Here is a 7,864-nt window from a genome sequence, read left to right as displayed (position 1 = left end):
GGCTTGGCAGGAAGAAAAAACCCCAAACCCACAAATCCAACCCCCAACTTCACAGGCACATGGATGTTGGGTGCCATGGTTTAGTGTGGGGTGTCCCTGCCCATGGCAGGGGGGTTGGAACTGGATGATCTCAAGGTCCTTTCCAACCCTAACTATTCTATGATTCTATAAATACTGAGATACCCATTAACATAACTGGACAAGAGGGAGCAGCTGCCATCCCTTTCCTCCAGCATTTCTCAGTGGATACAGCATGCTATTGCTTTTTCAAGTAACAGACACTCACACTATTCTCTCTTGCCATGTCTGTATGGACACAGAGCAAGGCGATGGCTTCCAGCACCTTCACTCAGACCTAAATCGAGTCCTTAGGCCAGCAGGAGAAACTCCTCTCCCTCACCTCCCAGCCTTATTGATTTCAAGTAAGTAAATCAGGGTTGCAAAGCAAGACCGGCACAGCGAAAGCCCTGGAGCTGTATGGTATCATTTAGGCAACATCACAGACTATAAGTGGCACAGCAGTTCAATCTCGACTTCCAGCCACTTGCCTACAGTTGAAGCCCAGGTTCCAACCCTGAGATGCTGCACTTCCATTCCTGGTGCCGAACAGGGAGCAAGCGCTCACCCAGGCACTCAGGACACATGGAACAGCCTCATGTTAACTCACTGACCCCAAACCTCTGTTTACCCCTTCTGCTCATCACCCAGATCCACAAACCTGCAGGGATTTAACATCCTGTATCTGACTGAAACTGGTGACAGGGTTCAGAAGCACTCGGTTAAACAGACACACACAACGTGATCCCGTGGGTCTTGTTCCCTTAGGAAAGCAAAAGACATGACTAGCTATTTTCTTTTCTTCCTCTCAGTGCGTGGCTTCAGGCAACCCATTCTCCTTCTGTTTATCCATCTGTGAATGTGAGAGAGCATCTACCTTCCCCACAGTGACAGATGTTTGATTCATTCCGAGGGTGAAACCCACCCCCTTGCAGCCAGCCAAGCACAGGACCCACAAAGCCTGTCCTGTTCCCAGGATTTCGGTGAAGCTCAAGGAGTGCACATACAGCAGCACACGGAGAGGTTACAAATGTGAAATCCCAGCCTACTTCTCAAGTCAATTGAAGCAGATGCATCTGTTATCGAGCCAAGAGCAACGTTCCCATCGCTCGGGGGCAGTGGCTGAAGCGCTACCACCCTTCCTCGTGTTTAACAGAGCTGGTGCCTCATCTCCATATGACTGCACGTTTGTACTCATTAGCAATCACCCCCTGTCATCTCCTCCTCGGAACCAAGATCTTCAATATCACCAAGGCTGTGTGATACCAAAGGCAATCCACCCAAAATCAGAGCCTTAAAACTCCTCTGTAACACAGCAATGACACCAAAGACTCAAGCTCTAGCTTGAACTCAGGTACATGCTTTGTGGATGTGAACCCAAGTTTTTTTTGAAAGAATACAATAGTCACAGGCAAATGCTTCCCTACATATCCACCACTATTTGCTCTACTCTACAGGACTATTGAAACACTTTTCTCCGGAGAGCAGATGCCATATGGGTGTGTAGGCTCAATGAGCACATGCTGACAGATAGCAAGACACTTCAAAACAAAACCCAAAGTCTTGGCAAGCTTGAAAAGTGACTGTATTGATTATGTCACATTGCATCTCGTGGTGCCTTAACTTCTGAGCCTGCTGTGCTGCGAAAGGCAGGAAACAATCAGAGGAGCAATAGGAGAGATTAAAAGGAAAAGGTGGAGGGGGCTGTTCAAGGAGGCACCAGGTTGGGAGCAATCAGCAAGTGCCGTGGCACAGCCCATTTGCCAGCTTCCCCTTGCCAAGGGTGGGCAAAGGCACTGCATGGAGCAGACGTTTTATTACTCACACATCTCTGAGTACCCAAACTGATCTTAAAGCACTTTGGCATGTCCCAAGGGTCATTAGAGACGACTTCCTCCCTGCATTAATAATGAAACAGCTCTTAAGCAAAACTAAACTGGAGCAGCTTAATAGCATTTTAAACCTGACAAATCTGAAAGAGCTGATTTCTTATTCCCCTCTTGCCCATACAATTAGCAACGGGAGGAAACGTCAAAGTTTTCTCTCTTAAGAAGTGCTGAACAATCTTCAGAGCTTCTACAGGAGACAGAAAAGAGCAGCCCCCCTTCTGATTACAGGAATTGACAGCACCTTTACAGTGGCTCCCCAAAACCTCAGGCAAAAAGGGGCTAAAGTAAAGTCAGAAAAGGTGGCTGGTTTTCCCAATCGGAAAACTGATGGAATGCGATGTATGGGCTCATCCTCTGCTCTTCTCACAGATGGGTGATTCATCGGATTCCTTCCTGCTGGGAAGCACACTCATTGTGTACCTGCCACCACATCCCACAACCTCAGTGCACATCTTGCGGTGAGCACCAGCTGGACAAAGCACATGACCCTTTGCCTCCTGGTAAATGACCATCTGCCCCTGCAGACACCACCACAGACTTCCATAGGGGAAATAAAAACAGGAACAAGGAACAATACTTCCCAATGCCACCAATGTGCCTTAGAAGCCACTTTCAGTTGTGAAGTGAGTTTCGGTATCCGTAGCTCTCTTCTTCCCTGGGATAATACTGTCGCAAGAGCCTGGTTGACTTTTCCATGGGAGTCCTGTGGCTGCTTCTCAGCACAGGAATTTATGGAATGTGAATTCAAAAGTCACTTGTGCTCTGGGAGGGAAAGGGAAGGCACCAACTAAACACAGAGCAGCTGATGCAGAGAGCCAGGGGATGCTCTATGACTCCGGCATTCCCATGTCTGTCTGACTCATTCAGCACATGAAGGCAGTCACTGTGACACCCCAGGAGGAATCTAAGTGCCATTCCAGTGACCTGTGGTGGGCAGTTTCCCTCCTTCAGAAACAGCACCCAGCTCCACTCCACAATGTTTTTGCTACAGCACCTGTTCCAACACACCAACCACCTCATCTGGAGAAGGGTGACAACAGGGGAGGGATAGAAAAGGTTTTCCTTCCTGTCCATCAAACACAAAAAAGGACAAACCCAGCCCTTCCATGTGAAAACCAAACCTGAGTAAGGAAAGAAAACAAAATACCCTACCTGGTTTGGGTTGAAAGGGACCTTAAAGCTCATCCACTTCCAACCTCCTGCCACAGGCCAGGACACCTTCCACCGGAGCAGCTTGCTCCAAGCCCCATATGCCAGAACAAATAAGCACTTGGACGTGTTAATCACCTTATGACAAGATCCAGCAGGAAGCAAAGTAAGAACTGGGTTGGGGAGAGGCACATGCAGCCTTTCCAACAGACCTGACTCGAGCAACCAACGCATTCATCCCAGCTCCAAACAAATGCGGTTTATATAATCCATCCTGGATATATGAAATAATCTCAGCAGTGAAGCCTCACAGAACTGAGCTTATGCAGAGAACTGTGCACTAAAGGACATCATACCTGAAGGTCTCAATACTGGCAGTCTTAAGAGGGTGTTGAGCCCTTCTTGGTTTCATCTCAATGGTTAAATACAGAGCTGGACTGTGATGCTGTGAAGAGGCACTTCAAAGCTTGGAGTAAGCTCACTGTCCCTAGACATGAGGTGCTCTTAAAACTACAAAGACTTAACTACTTGTTGCCCCAGTACTGTAGGGAAATAGATGGAGACTTGCTGATCAAACAGCAAGAGGGAGCAATCCACTGCTCTGCTCCTAAAATCATGCTGAGAACCTCTCTCACACACCTTTATAAGCATCAACTTGAGGGAAAGGATCTGAAGATCAAGGAACGGTCTCACATCTGAAGATGGGGACAAATGACCTCTTCCAGCTTTGATGAAATAGCAAAAGGGAAACATCTTTGGCTGTTTTGAAGCTGAGGGAAATATATGGTCATGAAGAGAAATAGATTTCTTAGATGAGACAAGCAGAAAAGCGCGGTGCAGAGCATGCTGCCAGAATGTTGTCAGAAACCTGCTGCAATGCCTGTGGCAAGAGCTCCAGCCTTTGCTACCACACTGGCTGGCAGCCCGCGAGCAATCTCCTGCTGCTCTCAGAAGCAGCTTTCACCAGCAAGTTCTCCCACCTGATGCTCAGCAGCTCCCACCCCTTCCTCACTGCTGTCCCTGCTGCTTCATGCTCTTGTAGTATGAAGCGGGCCTAAAAGGGGGCACAAAAAGGGAACAATTGTTCATCCCAGAGCAGTGCCTCAGTCTTGATTCGCTGCCAGCTCCTTTCCCCCTCCCCACCTTGGTTTATGGGCTGCACAGATGTTTAACTCGATGCCTGCTTATGTTCTCAAGTACCTTATTGCAGCAGCTGGTCCCCTGAGACAAGCTGTTTCCCCCCAGCTCTCCCTTCTGTTACCAGCAGAAGGATGCTTGCTGCTCTCCTGCCTTCGCACGTGGGAATGCGGAAGCCCTCCACCTCTCAGATGAACTGCAAAAGCCTTCAACAAGGTTATTTTCCTCCCTTCTCCACCTCTATTCTTCCTTTAGGCCGAGTCTATGCCTGGCCCAACAAAGCCTTCCTCTCACACCCAGCTGCTGTGCAAACACCATGAAGTCCACCCATGGTGGGGAGAATGCTTCTGGCAGATTTGCATGCACTCACACAGAGTAAAATTGAATCAGGGCTGAGATTCAGCTAACACCAGTGTGCCAGTTACTTCCATAAAACAAAAGCTATGGGGAACTTAGCAAGGAATGAGAAGAGAAATGGTGTGGTGGTGCCTATGGTGCATAGCAAGACATGAGATAACTCACATCTCCCTGCTAGCCCCAATCAGAAAGGTTTCAAACTGTGGTATCCAACAATAAGATACTTTGATGGGAGCAATTTTTTCTCTTCCTCGGGAGAATATTAACTGAGACACAAAGAAGGAACGTTGATTTAAGCAGCAATCCAAAAAACCCCTTCTGTTCTGCATCAATAACTTCTGGATAAACCGAACTTCTCTGCCAGGTTAAGTTAAATTTAAGTCATATTTCTTTGCTTTTATTAAAATGGAAGAGCAGTCCATCAGAGGGGTATTTTCATGACACACAGTTCTCGGGCACTCTATTTTATGTGGATGTAATTATTCCAGCTATTCATCACAGAACCACAAATCCAACCTTCAAAAAGCATCGTAATGCAAGATTCATTGAATCCAGCTGATATTAAATATCAACAGGGCTCCATTATCAGTTTTTGTATCTGAACACTGTAATATCAGCTATTACTCTTTTATATTAAAGTTGTATCTTTGCAAGAGAATTACTTCCCTTGGCAACAATGGTAAATGTTAACTACCTTGAATATTTCAGTCACATATACATTATGTATAAGATTGTGATCTGCTAAACAAGAATGGAGAAAACAGAAAGCGACAAAAAGATTTGCTTTGTGAAGGATTTCTTTCTGTTCTCACAGAAAAAGCACTGTACATGGAAAAAATACATGGAATAATGTGTTGACGTCTTCTTCCACTGGGATGCAAGAATCCGATTTAGTATTTCTGAAAGAAGGGAGCTCTGCATAGCAAAACAAAGCATTAGAACACAAAATGGTTAATGGTATTTGGATGACAGTAATGCCTAATGACTCCAAGAACTGCTGTGGCGAGTCCTGTAAAGCACTACATATGCAAAGCAGGAGATGCATTAATCCCATACCCAGAATCCCATGAGAGATGGCCAGTCTCAAGCCTCAGGCTCCCATCTGGGTACCTGTGATCAGACCTCTCTCAGAAGATGCATGCAAATGCTCCATCTCTCTGCTCGCCCAGAAAGTAAAGTTCTGTGTTAGCATCAGGTTTAAATGAATGTTTACCCTGATAAGTAAATTGGAAATCACATCACTTGCATGCATTACACCAGCTAATTCCTCAGCCCTGTTTGCAAATATTTACAAAGCTCTAACTCAGTCATTAGACCAGCTACTAATGACAAATCATTTGGAAACCACCAGTTTATGTCAACTTCATTTTTCCTACGGTGATATTTAGTCATTCCTTGTTCAAATTCACAAGGTAGGAGGGTGGTTCTCAATAGCAAGGGTGAAGCTGAAGATTCAGCTGTGATGCTAACGATGCTGGTTATGCTGCTCCTCTTTTCTATCCCATTCCTGACCATGTTGCCATCTGATCCAATTTCCAGCTGGATTCATCAGCCCTCCACACAAGCAGATATCTTGAGGCAATAAACTGAGAAGCAAGGGGCTACGAAAATGAACACTGCCACCAAGAAGTTGCCATGCCATGCCCAAACCCACAAGCCCCTACGTGTCCTGCTTTTATTAACCCATATACTTCAACTGCTCATCTAAAGCAAGACACAGCTTTTGAAACTTGTAGGTCTGTATCATTCAGATACAGATGCCAGGAGGAAGTAATTTAAAGTACCAATGATGTTGCAAAAGAGCCCGTTGAGATGTTACTTTTAGGGATACCGCATCTATTCAGTCCTGGAGGAAGATCAGGATGCCCTTGCTCACCACAAGTAGTGCTTGACTTTTCACACACTCCAACTCACTGCACCAAGAGCACTCGTGCTAGTCAGCACCAGTATCTGCACTGCAATCTAGAATGTGATGGCTTCACGTAAAGCTTCTAAGCATATAGATGCACTTCAATATAGATTACAGGCACAGCAGGTAACCCTTGCTCATTTATACACTGATTTCATCTTTAGAAAAGCACCTGTTATGAATCAGTGCAAAATGTTACAGGTGCTCTTAAAACCCAAAAGGTCAGAGTATCTTTAAGTGTTACTGTTATAAGAATATGTATTGAAAATATACTCAATATACTCAGTATATTGAATTATATACTCAATGTTAGCCATACTTTCTGAAATAATCTCTATTTTTTAGATGCAAAAGCATCTATAAGCATTTTCATTTGGCATCAGAGGAAGAAACAGCCATTGCACCATACACTACACCACCCTGCACCCTAAAATCTTGCTAATCTTACATTACACTGCATCCTAAAATCTTACCAGCCGTCTCATCAAACTGATGTAGGTTTGTACAAAGATGAGTTTTTAAGCAGTAATAGATTTAAATCTATTACTTCAGCTTTGGCACACTAAACAGGCCTACATTAGTGCCTGCTAAGTTCTCTGTTCCCACCTGTATTCCACTTCAGAAGTCAAACGAGAGAGGAGCACTTCTTCTGCAACAGAAATAAGAACAAAGCAGAGGAAAAACTGTACCAGCACACCCATCCCTAAGTTCTTCCTAAGCATCAGGGGACCACATGGGACCAGCTCTGAGCACATTTATAGGCAACCAGCATCCCCAGAACAAGTAAGGACAACAGAAGGGAACAGATGGGAGTTTTGCTCCCTGTTGCATGAAGAGGGTGATACCTTTCAGTGCCCATCACTTCGTTGCCACTTTTCAGAGGAACATTTAAAGGTCTCTGTAACTCACTACTGAGGATAAAACACATGAATTTTGGCTCCTTCAATGTTCAGCATAAAGTTTACCACAAAGTAGAAGCCAATACTGAAAAATCCTTTCAAAAGAGAGCCCAAACCATTTGATAGGGACAATAGAAACAGCACAGAAAAGAACTGCTGCCATTTCCTTCAGATTCTTTCCCAGCTCAACTTCAACAGCTATTGATTCTGTGTTTTTCACAACTATATATACATTATTTAACACAACTGAACACTACGTAAACCAACTTTCTTGTGCTTCTGCAATATTGATGCCTTTTAGAAGGTTGAAACCTCTACTGAAAACCTCAGTTCCATGTGTAAAGCCTGAAATACTGCGGCTGAAGCTGTACAAAAGCAAAACCTAAGTGTTTCTTAACTACCAGGGGCTCTTTGCCTGTTGTCACCCCAGAGCTGGATGAGGACTGCGGGGGGGGGGGGGGGGGGGG

The sequence above is a fragment of the Psittacula echo genome (genome assembly GCF_963264785.1).
Source record: "Psittacula echo genome assembly, chromosome: 25".
NCBI classification, from domain to species: domain Eukaryota; kingdom Metazoa; phylum Chordata; class Aves; order Psittaciformes; family Psittacidae; genus Psittacula; species Psittacula echo.
This window is presented reverse-complemented; position numbering follows the sequence as displayed.